At 32.5% G+C, this 18,813-nt stretch overlaps 1 protein-coding gene and 1 non-coding gene across 2 annotated transcripts in view; one reads left to right on the top strand and one right to left on the bottom strand.

The window, feature by feature from the left end:
- The window catches only part of LOC123700895 (atrial natriuretic peptide receptor 2-like), a 45,438-nt gene extending 37,007 nt beyond the window's left edge, over positions 1-8,431 (bottom strand). Inside the window, exon 1 of the mRNA XM_045648262.1 lies at positions 8,323-8,431. The gene's annotated coding sequence lies outside the window, so the exon portion shown is untranslated. The remainder of the gene's footprint in view (positions 1-8,322) is intronic.
- Trnas-gga lies at positions 4,336-4,411 on the top strand. Its single transcript has one exon. It is a non-coding gene; the product is annotated as a tRNA-Ser (tRNA).
- Positions 8,432-18,813: the final 10,382 nt, after the last annotated feature.

Raw genomic sequence — 18,813 nt, 5'->3', positions numbered from 1 at the left:
ATCATCGGCTCAGTTATCTTGATGGTATTCACAAATACTGTATTAATTGAAAAAAACTCTTAACTAACTATATAGACAATAAAATTTCCTAAAATTATTAGTAATTCATATGTTTGTAAGATAAGTGGTTGATGGACAATCTGGTTTGAAAAATCACATATTTGAGCCAAACAGCGCACGGACCGCGTACACGGCCTTAATCGTTTTCATATAGGAAAAGACTTTAAAGATGCTGTATCTACATAATTATTTCGTTTCGTTTTGATAATTTGAAATGATGTCACATTACTACAGACTAATTACATTAAGTTAAATGTCGAGCTGATGTTTTATACCCATTAATATTACTATACTATTATATTTTTAAACACTTTACATTTCATCACACAAAATATATTATTTATAAGTTAAGCTTTTTAGTTTACATTTATTCACATAGTCCTTACCCACGTTCACATCTCCCACAGACAGACTTTCACAGACCTCTGAATTCTGAGTACTACGAAATCGCCTATAACCGTAACCTATAAAAATAATCGTCTAATCGTTTACGATAAAACGTAAGTAGGCGTTACCAATGCATTATACATAAGCATCATATGAAATAATTTTCCTCACAGTTAATTTATAAGCAAAAAATTCAAGTGATATCTATCTTATGTACTAGCCTTCCGCTATGACTTCGCTTGTAGTACATAGCCTCAACAATCATCTACATATCCAATGGTGAAAGAATGTTTGAAATCAGTCGGTTCCTGACATAAGCGCGTTCAAATAAACAAACTCTTGAGCTTTATATTGTTAGTAGACAAAAAAAGCAATCCATTTCCACGTTGTGTATAAAATGTTATGAATAATTCGTAAGATAAATATAAAAAGATATCTACCGCATATAATTTAATGTTTGTGTAAAAAACATTGCGTCTAGACACTAGATTACCAAAGGAAACAGTGATATCATTTTAGTGAGGGGATAAATTTACGACACTAATAAACACAGTTAGGTATATGAAGAAAGTATTTCTAGTAATCTTGTGTTATTTCTTTGCAATTTTAAGATATATGGACGATAACTTCAAAACTGTTAGTTTTGGTCCTATTTAAATATGACCGTCTCTTTTTCTATCGGTACCTAGTTAAGTAGAATTCAATTCATTATAAGTTGAATAATCAATTGAATAGTTACACTAATACATAATAATAAGAAAAAAACAGGATTATTTACACACTACAAAACCATACACCATATATTTTAGCATCGAAATTGCCATATTGAACAATTTCAGGGTAGGTATATGAAGAATAAATCGATAATTAATTACAATAGCATAAGATATAGGGCAATAGTAGACAATACAAGTCAATAACTGCGTTAAAAACAACCGACTTCAAACTTGTACTTGCAACATTTACAAATACAGACAAGAATGCTCATAAAATAAAAACTACTGGGCCTATCCGAATAAAATTTTTATGGGGCCAATTCGACACCATCCTGCATCGAACAAGAAAAGAATCACGTAAATCGGTTCAGAAACCTCGGAGTAATCGGTGTACATACATAAAAAAAAAACATACCGGCCGAATTGATAACCTCCTCCTTTTTTTTGAAGTCGGTTAAAAATAACAAATGCCACGACAATCTCCTTAGGAAAAGCAAAAGAATAATGTTTATTATAAAGTAGTTCCATTTGAACTTCGCAATACATTTAATGTTTCTACATAATAAGATGAAAACTTCTCCGAGCAAGGTTCATAGCCAAAAATCTTTGTCAGCGAAAACAAAGAGGTCATCAACCCAATCGAACTTTCTGTTTAACTTTCAAAAAACAGAGAAGACATTATATTAGTTTAGTGTGCAATTTTGCGTAAAATTTTATAAGAAAACTTGTGTCAAATGAAATTATCAATATTTAACTTCATGGCGACTGATATCTATGTATTGTGAATTAATGCAAATGTTCTAATTTATAGGACAATTATTATATTTAAAAACTAGGTGTTGCCCGCTGCTTCGTTTGCGTGGAAAAGATAAATTTTCATGGCATAAGTCTTCATCCCCTATTTTACCCCTTTAGGGGATGAATTTTCTAAAATTCTTTCTTAAAGGACGCCTACGTTATGACATCTACCTGCATGCCAAATTTCAGCCCGATACGTCCAGTGGTTTGGGCTGTGCGTTGATAGATCACTATATCAGTCACCTTTGAGTTTTATGAATGAATGAATGAATGAATGAAAAATTCTTTATTGCACACAAAATACAAGATTACAAAAAAGAATGATACAAGTTATAATATGTACAAAGGGCGGTCTTATCGCTGTAAGCGATTTCTGCCAGACAACCCGAAAAACCATAAGGATTACACATTTTATATATATAGATAGATATATATATAGATAGATTACTTACATTTTATATATGTAGATAAGTAGGTACTAGAAATTAGAAAAAACTATCAGAGCAGGCAGAGCAGGCTGGACTACACAACAATGATGCAGTTATTCAAGCAATTAGTTCAGAAATAATTTTAATTTCAGTGAAGAATGTGGAATTGTAATTTAAAGTTATTTATACAACACAACTCAGTTATTCAAAATATGTTTGACTATATTTAAACATTAGCATAACATACCTTAAAAATTGTTCCTTTGCGAATAAAACTGGCCACACATTTGCAAGGGACGCTCTGTGAATTTAAGGTAGCAATAATTTTTTACTATCAGACAACTTACCAGCTCGTTTGCCCGGTCTTGTATTTCTACCTTTTAAGACAAAATTTATTGCGAAGATACTATTCAAGCTGTTCTCTTTTATCTCTTATGCGTATATTTGCTTAAATTAAGGTATGAGATAATGTTTATTATGATTGAAATGCTCAAATTTTAAATATATTGGTTAAAAATAAGAAGGTTGTTGTTCACTTTTTACTTTAAGTACCGTTTAATATTATTATTTTATTTTCTTATTGTCCTTGGTAATGTACCCATTATTCACTCTTTACACACAAAAAGTTTTACATAACTTCGGTAGCTTAATAAAGTTTTACACAGTACAGTATTCCATTAAATATTCAGTAAGTATCCATTGATCAAATTTCAAATCAATGCGTTATAATCTCGACCTATAAAGGCATTCCAACTTCATGATCTATTTTAAGACCTACGCTTTGTCTAAGCTGTCGAGTTCGGCTTGACTGATTACTATATCGGTATCGAGTTCCTTTATACCTTTTTTCACTTTATTCATATATTTCTCACTGCTATGCGAAAGTGTCACATTTTTCCTTCACACTTCCTATGATGTATAGGATGATTTATTTTCATAAATCATATAGAATAGTATTTTTAAACGTGTTTCATAACCTTTTATTACTTGTATTCCTTCCTGTAACCTTATATTCTAAGAGCTTTTATACGGAAAATCATTATAAATTAGTAAAAAACACGAATCTGTTTATGTATCTTTTATTAAATTGTGAGGCGAAATGAATTAAATCCTATTCTACTAGAAAACGTGTTTGATAAGAGGTTCTTTAATGAAGTCTGTTTAATTTATGAGATATTCACGTAATAAGCGTTTTACCTCAATTACTGCCATTATTTGCTTACGTGAGCAATGCTGATTGTAAAGCCACGTGTTACGTGCATGCAATATCAATACAACCATTAACAAACTACCTATAGTGTTCTCCGGTGTTTGATTTATGTAAGCAGTGTTGTGTTAGAAATGATTGAATTTAACAAAAAGTTTATCGCGATTTATTACTTAGTTGTACAATTTAAAAAATTCTAACAGCTAACTTTTACATGGTTTAAAAACACGCTTAAAATTATTGAAATGTTACCCATCCTTAATAAGTGTACAAAGTTTATAAAGAATAGAAAAAATTCGATCACGAGGCGGGACTCGAACCCGCATCCTTCGCGCCATTCCGGGGCGGATGCCTAACCAACTCAGCCACTCGCGACCCGCCCGAGTAATCGAATTTATTCTATCCTTTCAGTTTTTTATGTGTCTTAAGGGACACACCGCGCGCCATCATATTGAGATGATTTAACAACCATCTCAACCAATATGAAGCACTTTACAGTGAATACAATATTGTAACGATGGAACACGACCTTTTCTTGAATTTATATTTTTTGGTTTTTTATGGCATTCAAATGCTTTATAAATATAAATTTATAAAGAATAGAAAAAATTCGATCACGAGGCGGGACTCGAACCCGCATCCTTCGCGCCATTCCGGCATTCAATAGATGGCGCGCGGTGTGTCCCTTAAGACACATAAAAAACTGAAAGGATAGAATAAATTCGATTACTTGGGCGGGTCACGAGTGGCTGAGTTGGTTAGGCATCCGCCCTGGAATGGCGCGAAGGATGCGGGTTCGAGTCCCGCCTCGTGATCGAATTTTTTCTATTCTTTATAAATTTATATTTATAAAGCATTTGAATGCCATAAAAAACCAAAAAATATAAATTCAAGAAAAGGTCGTGTTCCATCGTTACAATATTGTATTCACTGTAAAGTGCTTCATATTGGTTGAGATGGTTGTTAAATCATCTCAATAGATGGCGCGCGGTGTGTCCCTTAAGACACATAAAAAACTGAAAGGATAGAATAAATTCGATTACTCGGGCGGGTCACGAGTGGCTGAGTTGGTTAGGCATCCGCCCCGGAATGGCGCGAAGGATGCGGGTTCGAGTCCCGCCTCGTGATCGAATTTTTTCTATTCTTTATAAATTTATATTTATAAAGCATTTGAATGCCATAAAAAAACAAAAAATATAAATTCAAGTGTACAAAGTATGAATAAAATGTTTCAAGTGGGTCAAAATCGAACCGAAAGAAGTCGTTTACATACAAACACACAGTTACATACAAGTTAGTGATGTTTAATTTAAGACCGGTACCTAATATTATTATTAATAGCGATTCCTTTTATAATATTAACAAAATGAATGTGTTCATTTCAATCGTATTCATACAACCAATCTCTTTCATAGAGCTACGAGAAACGCTCCATTAAAAACGGCAAAAAAAGTTTTCAAATGAATCAATTACGCAAATGGATAAAGTAAATATAAAACACAGGTTCAAAATACCAGTTGTGATTTAATTTTAGATACACAATTCGTTATTATCACATAAATAAAAAGCACAGGATGTTTTAATTTTACACACAAACACTATTAAAAGTGAATATAACCGAAGTAAATAATATTCAATAGAAACGTATAACAAAAGTTATAATTTCATTAAATCAATACTTTGTTCCAAGTATAAGGTCAAGAGTACTAATGCGACTTACGTATTCCGCTTCTTATGCCATGAATAAAAAATTATATTAAATTAAATGCGTTTCATTTATGACGAATTTTGTTCACTGAAACTGTTCAGTTATTAAAATGATAATGAAAAATATATTTATTTCATACACACAATTTTCAATGATAGAAAATTGATGAGTCCTCCTAGTAAGTTTAAATATATACAATTACTTTGAGACGAAAATTAAAACTCTTACAAGAACGTCTGCAGAGCTATAAACTCGTACTTACTTTAACAGCCAATATAGTTTTTAATGGCGAGGAAAGGCGAATAAAATCTCACACTATTTGTGTGTAACTTATTTAGTCTCAGAGCTAAACCTGAGTGATTCAATTTACACATTACGTATTCGACTGGCATGTCTGTTTTTGGGAACCTTTGTACGTTATCACGGTGGCCTTGGGTCCTGCGATAAATAATAAATTATTTCACCCTGTCACACGATAGCCTTCACAGCTGGATTTTCGTCAAAGGGCGGGAAATGGAACGACAATTGAATAACAAAAGAGTTTTTGGTTTAAATATTTCCTAAATAAATTACGAAATCTCTTTGTTTTACGTTATTTAATATGGTTACAATTTGGCAGGAATGTTTTTTAAATGTAGGATCAATAATATAATGAAAATTTCAGTCATAGGTCCAGAAATAGGAAAAAATGCATGTGATCGCTTCACTGCTACCTTTGGATATGACGGTAAAGTGTTCCGAAAAGCTTATGTTGAGAGTGTCGACCATAAGTATGTTAAATAAGTAGCTTTATGCGATTTACGTCATCTTGAAAAAGGGCTTAACTTTAGATTTTTTGCAAATACTCTTTTCCCGTCGAGGTTAAAAAAATTATCTTTATATTTTGAACGAAAAGGCTAAATATTAAGGTCTACTGTATGTACTTACTGGATTGTTTTTCATAAGGTAGTGTATGCTATATAACGAAAATTGTAAAGTAAATTCACCAAGCTAATTAAATTTAAATTATAACAAAGTGAACACCAACTCCAAAACTCTGAAAAATTTACTACAAGAAAATTATCATCACATAACTGTATTATGAACCAAATTACATCCAAATTTTTCCTCAAATGGAGCCAAAAAATGTTTTAAAGTGGATTACAGAGCTCTCAGAACGACGGAAATACGAACGAAGCAAGGAAAATAAAAGCTTGTGAAACATAGCGAAGCAAAACCTGAAATGTCATTTTGACAAACAAACAAAAATGGTTCTTTTTGCTCTGACCTGAAGCGGGTTTGAAACCAATTGTATGAAATGCATGTTAATTCGTATAATATTTGTATTCTTTAAACATTGAAAACCATATGTACCTATATTTAACATAGGAACATACTTTTAGTGCAAAATGAAAACACATGGACATAGTAACTATATAAGCAAAAAAAGGTAAATCTACTAATTGTAGAAATAATTTAAGTGAACTCTTCTTCTTCTTCCCATTATGAGGTTCAGAAGTTCATCATCATCATCATCATCAGCCCATATATGTTCCCACTGCTGGGACACGGGCCTCCTATGAGGGTACAGGCCATAATCCACCACGCTGGCCAAGTGCGTGTTGGCTAGTATAATAGGTCATTGCGTGTTGGCGGATGACACATGTCGTCGAACTTTTTAATTCTTCGACATGTCGGTTTCCTCACGATGTTTTCCTTCACCGTTCGAGCAGTGGTGATGTTACAACATGCGCAGATAAATTGAAAAATCAATTTATTTCCTGCGCGCTCGCCTGGTCTCGAACCACGGACTTATCGATTCGAAGTCTAAGGTCTCACCACTGAGCCACCACTGCGCTAAATGTTCAGAAGTTATTTATTTTAAAATTTAAACCTCAAATGCATAGCAGTGCCATTTATTCATTAAAAATGTGTCTCTTCTAATTAAAAAATATATTCAGCAGGTGATTAACATTCGCAGTTAACTGTCCAAAATGTTGGGTTAAAAATAAATAAATTTTGTTAACATCCACCATGAATTGCTTCCTTTTTAAGCATCTTTTTACCATTTAGACTTTTTATTATATCTTTTAAGTATACTGAGTTGAATTTGGTAGCTTTTCAATAGGGTATTATACAAAAAACTGCATTTAATTGAAGTGCAGTAACGAAAACGTTATTATGAAATAATTGAATGAATTTTTGCCAGTAATAAAAATATGAGAATATAAATTATAAATGTAAACGTCCGCTTAAGCGTCACAAGACGGCTTAATTATTCGTGTGCTCGGTGTGAACAAAGTTAGGCCACATTTACGGACAAATTCAAGTGGTTTAAATATAATTGCTCCTAACTCCTTTTTGTAGTAATGAAAAATGTAGAACACAAATTTTAATTCATTATAATTATTATGTTTATGAAGGCAAGTGTCCTCATAATTATTATTTTCATGTTTACAATTTGATTGTTACGTTTTTGAATAATAATCTTCCTATAAAGGATATAATTCAGCCTATTTTATAATCCTGTAAGAATTATTTACCTTGCATTGAACGTAGTGACGAATAATTTTTCACCAGATTAAACTTCTTTTAAAAATGATCATTTATCATGCTGACTAAGCACGTCGCCAGGTCAATAACCAGGAAAAGTTGCTGAATATCTCAAGCTTTTATCTTATTAGTAATACAAAGACATAAAAGAACTAATAAATTAAGCATACCCGAAACCTTCTAAATAAATTATCTGCTAAACTAATAAATTCTGTACTACCTAGTCTTAATTAAATTTTGCGCTACAATTGTCTCATCCATTAAGAAAATATAATTACATTTTATTATAAAAAATATTCAAAATAGGCATTATTATATCTTCATTAAATAAGGCCTATATTCAAGTTTTCCTTTAAACTCTACGAATTCACAAGTAATAAATCATAAAGTTCAAACATTTGAACCAAACGCTTCCGCAAAGGTGAGCTGCTCAAAATTATAAAGTTCAATGACCTAAAACTATAAAATTAACAAATTTAAACTTACATTTTTAGCTCTCCAAAGTTACAACTCACTTCACAACACAATAACACTCAGTTTTTAATATTTCGCGTTACAAAGTTGTTCGTAGCGGGTGCTACGAGCGGGTTCGTCTACGGACGTAGCGCGACTGTCTCGTAGAGCCTACGGAGGCTTAGCAGGATCTGATCAATGAGGCTTCAAACCCAACGTTGGGAGTATTTAGGGTTTACGATCGCCATCAATAAATAAAATGACTTCATTTTGAACTTTTATTCACACAGGTGATTAAAATTACATGACTAATTACTGATTTACGTTATTATTAAAGGAGAAAATAAGATTCAGTCAATGTTTTCTTTGTTATTTAGACTGAACATAGATTAGCAAGAAAATCTATATTATTAAGTTACTGACCCCACGTTTTAAAAACATATCTAGTACAAACAATTATAGCTAACGCTTTAGGGTAGGTGCTAAGAAGTAAGAACAATATGACTGGTGGATACTTACTATGTGAAGCTTCGGTGTAGCAAATACAGAAAGCTTATAACTTACTTATCATAAAAACTGGAGTAAAGCACAATATGCTAAATTCACCTGACCTAAACAATGAGGACTTAACTTTCTTAGATCTTATTATTGTGATTTGAGAAATACCTACTTTTAACAATTTTCAACAAAAAGAATTCGTGTGTTCACATTATCAGACTATTTTTAAATGAGTTATTAGTGATTTTAGTCTAAAGGTAACGATATTGATTATAGATACTATATTATTATTATACCTCGAATATTTAATGTATAGGCTCCTTTTAATTCTGATGCCACGCACGAAAAACCATAATCTGAAACTTGTATAAATATTAGATTAAAGATCTAATTTCACTTCGAAATATACAGCAGTAAAAGGCTTTTCGTAGAAGAGCTCGTAGATTAGGATTCGTTATTATTATTTATTCTGTCATTGAAACGTGATCTTTTATAGATGACCTTATTTTTTCAATTATCGTTATCATTTATAATAATTTTAATTTCATTTTAGTTACTTATTATTAGTTTCAAGATTTTGTAGAACATATTTAACTGTATTAATAACAGTAATTTATGACTAAAGCAATTTATAACTTCTAATTATTTAAAATTGCATAAATACCTTCTAATTATTTAAAATTGCATAAATACCTTCAAAAATCTCTATGAAAATTGAAAGAGAAACTTATTTTACATAACGAGGCAACTTCTTAAAAGCTCAACCACAGCCTGTTATACGAGTTGAGCGGGTGTTATTTTCTTTACTTATTATAATAAAGCTAAAGGTGTAAGTACTCTGTTTGGTTTACTTTTATATTTTAACAAAATAATTTAACCTATGTTTAAGTATATTTATGTCAATCCTACTAATATTATAAATACGAAAGTTTGTTTGGATGTGTGTGTGTTTGTTACTCTTTCACGGAATGACTACTGAACAGATTACAATGAAATTTAGCACTCACATAGATGGTAACTTTGATTAACACATAAGATAGGTTTTATCCCGGAAATCTCACGGGAACTGGAACAATGCGGGTTTTCCTTTGAAAACGCGGGCGAAGCCGCGGGTGGAAATTTAGTGAAATATAAATTTCCAAACCTTGTTATGGGTTATTTTTCTTAAGCACACGATGATATGAATTTGGAAAGAAACAACTATGCTATTATAAAGAAATCGTTTTATTTCATTGACGTACACAATCAATGGAAATGTTAACTTAAAGCAAGAACTACATGCACTTATTACAAAAAAATTAAAAAACGGTTAGACTTAACCACAGGATAATAATTAAGTGGTAAGTAGTGACTAACTAGCTTATTCTAACAAAACTTATATCTAAGTAATCTTAGCAAATTAATGAGGGCGCCAGGAGGATTTTATTCATAAACGGGATCCTTCCAATCCCTGCCTTTAGTTAGCTCCGGTAGTAATAAACAGTGGTATGGATATCGAATGCGTATAATTTTGATCGTGAGATCGAAGGCGTTTCATATAGGCTACAAACAAAACACAATTTTATTTACTTTTGAGTTTCAATAATCTTAACATTATAGTACTAAAACTACGACTTACCCCTTCTCGCATGAAAATAATAGCACAAACTTAGGATAATAACACTTATATATATTATTATTTCAAACAAATTAAACCAACAACCAGTGTGCCGAGATCCACTGCTCAACGGCCACTGACCTTTCAATGACAATCCGATAAGGATTTCCAGACGTTTCTAAAAATATTAAAAATTATAAAAATGCATTGAGGTTTGTGTGGATTTGAACTCACGACCCGCGGATCGATGCTCCACGTTAGTTCCACTGAGCCACTCGTACGATAGCTCAAGTTGTGAAACTGCGTTACAATTATTGTTAGTTTACCAAACATAACATTCCCCCAACCAACACAAGAAATGAGATGTCATAGTCTATGCATCTCATTTCTTTCATGCGTTATGTTCACGCCAGAGTGGCTTTAAATCCTTAGCATGCCAAATACCTATTGACTTACCATGACAATTATTAAGACGATAGATGTTATCTGATAACTTAGCTACTATTATGGCTTTTTCAAATTTAGGTGCTAACTTTGCCATAAATTTATTACTAGCATTAGAAAGCAACTTAGTTCTTTTCCAAACTACATCACCTATGTTAAAATTTGCCCGCCTACGTTTAATATTGTATAATTTTGAACTTTTATAATGCGAGGTCTTAATTTTATGCTCAACATCGCGAAAAAGTTGGCTTCTTCTCTTTAAATCCATCAAATAATCATCGGTCTTAATGACGATAGAGTCAACATCTATTATTTGCGAATCCCTCGAATTTAAGATTTTTGGAGGTACAGCAGTCTCCCTACCAAGAAATAAGTATGATGGTGTAAAACCTGTTGTTTCATGAATCGATGTTCTAATGGCATGACCAAAATTGTGTAAATGTACATCCCATTCATTATGTTTTTTTTTATTAATATATGTTGAGATCATAGTGCCAACAACTCTATTGACGCGTTCTGTTGGGTTACTTTGGGGATGGTAACTGGGCGTATACCAGATACTGGTATTGTATTTTGTCATCAAATCCTTAAATAAATGGGATTCAAATTGTTTCCCATTATCTGAAATAATCGCTTGAGGCACTCCAAACAGTAAAAACTGTTTTTCAATAATGGCACAAATCTTATCGGCTTTTCCCGTTCGTAGGGGAAATAGAAGAACAAATTTACTAAATAAACATGTAATGACAAGTAACATGGTGTTACCGTTTTTACTTTTAGGAAATGGTCCCATGAGATCCAATGAAATCACTTGCCACGGTCTAGTGACTGTTCGATGACTACCCATATGCCCTAAGGGTAATTGTTGCGACACTTTTGCTCTTGCACACACTTCACACTTCCCAACATACACCTTAACATCATTTAATATGTCAGGCCAGTAATAATGTTGTTTTACTCTAAATAAAGTTTTCCGTACTCCCAAATGACCTGCCGTGACATTATCATGGCAACGTTTCAAAACATCACCTCTGAGTGCATGCGGAATGTACAATTTCCAGTCGATAACTTTATCTGGATATTGCTTCAGATGAATTTTCTTATATAATAACCCATTTCTCACTTGCCAATTAGGAACCTGTCTGCCACTAGTAATTTTTAATACTTTATTTCTATACCATTCGTCCTTATGTTTCTCTAAAATGCTGAAAAAGTTACTTTCTATACAGTCTCCAAGGGCATCAATGGATCGTGATAAAACATCAGGAACAACGTTAGATTTACCGGGCCTATGGATTATATCGAAACTGAACTGCTGTAATTTCATGGCCCATCTCGCAAGTCTACCATGAGGGTCTTTCATTTTATGAAGCATTTTTAGTGCACTGTGATCAGTGACGACTGCGAAATGCGATCCATCTATGTAGGGTCTGAATTTTTCTATAGCATATACAATGCTCAAAAGTTCTCTTTCTGATGTCGTGTATAATTGTTCTCGCTCATTAAGTTTTCTACTAAGAAACGCTATAGGTTTCTCGACGTTGTCAACCTTTTGACATAGGACTGCTCCTATACCTTTATTTGAAGCGTCGCATTGAATAATGAAAGGTTTATTAAAATCAGGACAGCAAATAACTGGCGTGGTGGTTAAGAGTGTCTTTACCTTAACAAATGCGTTATCTGCCTCATCAGTCCACTTAAATGTTTTTGATTTTCTCCCTTTTGTCAACTGATGGAGGGGTGCTGCTATAAGTGCAAAATTTTTAACAAACCTTCGATACCAACTTGCAATTCCAATAAATCTTTTTAAATCTCTTAAATTTTTAGGTCTTGGGAAATTTATAATAGCTGACACTTTTTCAGGATCAGTACGCAATCCATCTTTATCTACAATGTATCCCAGAAAACGCATACTTGAACGCGCAAATTTGCATTTTTCAATATTTATTGTTAAACCAGCATCTTTTAATATGCTACACACTTGTTTTAGAATGTTCAGGTGTTCCTCTAACGTTTCGGAACAGATAACAATGTCATCCAGATAAGCCCAAACTTTGCCCTCTAAGGCATGAAATAAAATATCCATAAGTCTTTGTTGTGTTTGTGATGCATTTACAAGACCAAAAGGCATTACTTTAAAATGATACAACCCTCGACCAGGCACTGCAAACGCTGTCTTCTCTCTACTACGCTTATCCAGTTCAATTTGCCAAAAAGCCGTTTTAAGATCCAGAGTACTAAGAAATTTTGAGTGTCGCAAGTTGTCTAATATAGAAGCCACTCTAGGCAAGGGGTATGTGTCTCTTTTAGTGACCTTATTCAACTGCCTACTATCTAAACAAAGTCTATTGGAGCCATTTGGTTTTTTAACTAGTACTATTGGAGAACACCAAGGACTGTAAGATGGCTCCACTACATCCATGGCTAACATTTCATCTAGTTCACGTTCAATAATTTTCTTAATAACTGGAGAAAAATTGTATTGCTTTTGGTATATCGGTTTACTATCACCGGTATCTATTGTATGCTTCAGAATCTTTGTTCTACCTAACCCTGACCCAATTTCTTCCTTAATATAATTAATAACCTCATATAAAGACTTTTTTTGGCTTTCATTTAAATTTTCTTCACTTATAATTGCTGGTTCTTCATCTGATACCGTATTAATATGTAGCCCTTCTTTTATATCATAACTTTTAAATGTAAACCCTATATCAAATAATTCAAAGAAGTCCTTGCCTAAAATCAGGTCTTGAGACAAATTAGGCATTACCAATATCGACATGACGTGAAATTTATTATTAAATTTAATGGGTACATCAACAATTTCAGAAAGAGTGTGATTAGTTCCATCTGCAGTAGAAATGTAAACGGGTTCTCGTTTCTGCGTCTTCAAGTTTATAACCTTTATATATTCTATAAACCTTAAGTTACCCACGGATCTAGTAGCTCCCGAGTCCAATAAGCCATTGACTCTTCTACCAAGGATGTCAATACATACGTATGACCTATTATCACACTCCTTCCGAAAGGTGAGAGGAGAAATTACTTCTTGTGACATGAATAGCCGAACGTAATTTAACCAGTTCTGCCACTCAATACTATCTCGACCACGGGGAAAGGTTAGTTGGCAGTGTCTTGCCCTTCCCCTTTCTCGTTTCCCATACAATTACATTCTTTAGATGTAATGCCAAATCGACCACATCTATAACAAAAAAGTCGTTGCTTGGGTGCTGCACAAGATCGAAATAAGTGTCCAGATTCACGACAATTCCAACATCTTTGTTTATTGCTGTATGTCTTTGGAATTGAAGCTTTTACTTCATGTATCTCATGATTATTTTCAATACTAGACTTATAGGCTAAATCCGGTTCCATAGATTTATTAGAAGATTTAGGTTCTTTGAAGTTATCACAATTAATTTTGGTTCTTTCCAAAATTCTCAAAACATTAACCAAATCGGAAATAGAAGAAAATACGTCCCTACATACTGCTCTTTGATAGTACGGTTGAAGATTTTTTATAATTATCATAATTTTCTCCATTTCCGAAATTTTGTTTGGAAGTCTATTAAATAAATTTTGCATGACAGATACATAAATAACCACAGATTCATGAGAACCCTGTGTTCTAGATTTTGCTTCAGTAAGCAATTCTTCTTGATAGTACGGCGACTGAAAATTACGTTTTAATAAGATGACTAGTTCATTCCAGTTTTCTATATATTCTCTATTAGCGCGAAACCAAATTAAAGCATCTCCCTTAAAAAAATCAATAGCGTGTCTCCAAAGATCTTCATCCGTTGCATTTCTAGCGTATTTCAATTCATTCACTCGCTCAATAAAAGCGTTAACACTAATACTAGTGTCGCCAGAGAACTGAACACCCCATTGGCTAATAGGCACCAACTTGTGTCTTAATATTTGAGTCACTTGAGCATCATTTACTGACGTCGAGTTAAAAACGTTCGCCGGTAATTTATCATGAAAATATTGAATGCCTAAATCATCATGAGCAAAGCTAACTCGCTTCTGTTCTAAATCTACTTTCGAAGTGCATTCTTTGTCTAAGTACTTTTCGTAGGGGACTTTAGATGTCGAAGGCCCAATGACGTCAACATCCAATTCATTAAGTATCTTATGACTATCTTCACCCAATGATTTTTGTAGAATTTCTTTCATTTCCTTAGTAATTTTATCATCATCCTCCATATCATCCTTAGCCTCTAAATCACTAAGTAATATCACAGCCTTATCCGACAAAGCTTTGTGCTTCTCCTTATCTAATGTTTCAGCTGCTTCAATGAATTTTAACCTATTCATCACATGAAATAAACGAGAGACTAAACGTTTATAAAGCTGCTTATCGGGTTTTTCCTTTAATTCGGACACGTAACGTAAAATGCAATCTAATTTATCTGAGCATATATCTAATTCCTTACTAGGATTTTCACTACATTGGCTGGGTGCTTTTAATTCATATGTAACCAGTTTTAAATTTTCAACATGTAACATTTTTTTTAAAACAAGTTTTAATGCTGAGGCTAAGCCCCCTGGATGCACGTATCCACGGCACGCGAGTTCAAACTCCACCTCATCCTTCAACAAATACTGTGGATCCATAATTAAACGGTAGGTATACTATAAGAATTTATAAGAATTTATGCGCTTGTAAAAACCGTGCAAGAAAGGATAAGTTGTCATATCCTCAATTAAATATGTATAAAAAATCACAATCCATGAAACACTTTAATCTTATATTCTAGCATTCCACAAAATATAGGTACATATAACAACAAATCCACAAGACTAATAAAATACAAATATTATGTAGAAGTATTAAAGCAACTTAAGTACATGAATTCCTAAAAACAATGTATTTAAACAAGCTACAATGCTGAATTAAAACTAAAAGAATTAATAAGAATAAAGCAGGCTATCTATTATGATACTTAAGTACTATTAACTCGCTAGCGAATGATACAAATTCATTTATCTCGGTGTAGGTAATTAAAAATATCAAGCATATGTTTTTGTTAAATTAGAATAATTAGAGTATAAATAAAATAATCCCATTGTTTTAACGTTGGGCGCCATTTTGTTATGGGTTATTTTTCTTAAGCACACGATGATATGAATTTGGAAAGAAACAACTATGCTATTATAAAGAAATCGTTTTATTTCATTGACGTACACAATCAATGGAAATGTTAACTTAAAGCAAGAACTACATGCACTTATTACAAAAAAATTAAAAAACGGTTAGACTTAACCACAGGATAATAATTAAGTGGTAAGTAGTGACTAACTAGCTTATTCTAACAAAACTTATATCTAAGTAATCTTAGCAAATTAATGAGGGCGCCAGGAGGATTTTATTCATAAACGGGATCCTTCCAATCCCTGCCTTTAGTTAGCTCCGGTAGTAATAAACAGTGGTATGGATATCGAATGCGTATAATTTTGATCGTGAGATCGAAGGCGTTTCATATAGGCTACAAACAAAACACAATTTTATTTACTTTTGAGTTTCAATAATCTTAACATTATAGTACTAAAACTACGACTTACCCCTTCTCGCATGAAAATAATAGCACAAACTTAGGATAATAACACTTATATATATTATTATTTCAAACAAATTAAACCAACAACCAGTGTGCCGAGATCCACTGCTCAACGGCCACTGACCTTTCAATGACAATCCGATAAGGATTTCCAGACGTTTCTAAAAATATTAAAAATTATAAAAATGCATTGAGGTTTGTGTGGATTTGAACTCACGACCCGCGGATCGATGCTCCACGTTAGTTCCACTGAGCCACTCGTACGATAGCTCAAGTTGTGAAACTGCGTTACAATTATTGTTAGTTTACCAAACATAACAACCTTTTAAAAATATGTATTTTATGTTCCAAATTAAATGATATTTCTCTTATATTGCTGTAATTTAAAACAGTGACTATTTATGGAAACATGGTAATGCGTGAACATCTAACAATTACAGTGAGGCCTATCTTTTTTTTACAAATTTATTCATAAAATAAAGCACTCTACTCAAATAAACCAAGTTATACTTTTACGTTAACAAAATCCGATACATAATACTTTTATAAGACGCGACGCAAAGGGTAAAAGATTATTAATAAATAATGAAGCTACTTATTATTCATGAGACGTTATTGTGTTCTTCGGTAGTGATTTTCCGTTCGGAAACCTAACGTGGTAATGGCAGAGATACGATTATTAGTCCTAATTGATTCCCGAACGATTTACTAAACGGTTTCAGATTTGTTTATCTCTGACCCTACAATACACAAATGTATTTTCCATTTCTTTATACGATTCGTATTTTTTATCTCACTTTATATTTTGGTCAAATTGTAGGAATAAACCCTTAATTTTAGGCATCTTTCTTCTTTTGAACCAGAGGCAAATAAAAACGAGCTTACATGAAAAATCATGCCTGTTTTTCGTAAATATGTTCGAATATATTTCGGAAACATATTGAACAGATATTTTTACTTCAACATAGAAATGAAATGTTTAATGTATACTTGATGCAAATGAAATTGTATTATAGTAAACTACATTTAATGTGCAATTTTATAATAATTGAAAATTATTTCATTAGAAATACCTAACGATTCATCGGAAATGATTGAATCAATTATTTAGCCATTGTTAAAATAGCTTTTATATGTTGAAATTAACGGAATACATATATCTCAACAGTAATTTGATTTTATTTAATGTTTCACTTAATTACAGTTTTTCTTTTCGTCATATTATATAAACCTTTCATACCTTTATTTAAAAATCTTCCGTGTAGAATTGTTTCGTTGATATTATAAAAAATGGTAACCTTTTATCAAACGTAAACACGAAACCCTTAAAATATCAACCGAAGGCTCGAGATCCTCAAAATGAATTATATGCCTATAGAATATTTTTCCCGGAATCCATTACGAGCCAGATAATTTTGCGTCAGATACCAAATACTCCGAACTCCGACCCAAGTTACCGCGAATTAATTAAACCCGTGGAAGCAGTTAAATACCCAGAGATTATGTTACGATTTATAATTATTACAACTTTTGTGTGACACTACTGTAGGAAGTATGGTATTTTTAAAGAGCTTGTAAATAATTGCAAATTTGTAGACTTTTAGTCAAGTATTAAGTTTCTTTTTAATATTGTATGAAAATTGAATAATTTCTCGATATAATCTGTTATTTCACAGCAACCCAAAGCTTATTTTATGGAAACTAGACAACTAATTAAGACAATAAACCACACATACATAACAAAAAGAAACATATACCAGTCGTACGCTAGAAAAGAGCAATGTTCTTCTCAATTTTTTTAAGATTAGTTAGTACCTATCAGAGTAGCAGGATCTAACCGCTAAAATTTTTACCATTCCAACAAAATAAACCTGCTTTATCTCTACAATTATAAAACATTAAATTAGGTGCCAGCTTTATTAGAGAATATTAAATTTTCCTCACCCTAAAGAACATTTAAAACAGTTTTAACTTCTAAGTCAGACAAAGTGAGTTCGTAAGTTTCGTGGATATGATAAGTTTGTTAATCTCTTTAATGTTCTTATTGTATTAAACTTTAGGAGTTATATTAAGTAGTATATTAAGGTACTTTTATCAATTTCTGCGACAAGCAAATTTTCTATTTAAACACAAATGAGAACCAACAATAACACACTGAATAATAAACAGCGAAACACTAATAACTCACGACAAGAAACATCTGTGGGTTGTTGACATGACAAAAAGCAGTCGACATGAATAATGTACATCTTCTCAGTCCTAAGCAGGTAGTCTTAGTAATAGCCTGATTCCCTTCCATGATTTATAAGTTCTTCAACCCCTTGTCTGCTATCCAGCTGGCGAAGTGCCAAGGTGTGACATCCATTGACGAAGCTAGGCCATTTTAAAACCATTCTTAAGAAAATTTAAGACCGCTAA

The sequence above is a fragment of the Colias croceus genome, chromosome 20 (assembly GCF_905220415.1).
Source record: "Colias croceus chromosome 20, ilColCroc2.1".
NCBI classification, from domain to species: Eukaryota; Metazoa; Arthropoda; class Insecta; order Lepidoptera; family Pieridae; genus Colias; species Colias croceus.
Note: the sequence above shows the minus strand (reverse complement) of the source record. Positions and strands in the feature narration are given on the sequence as shown.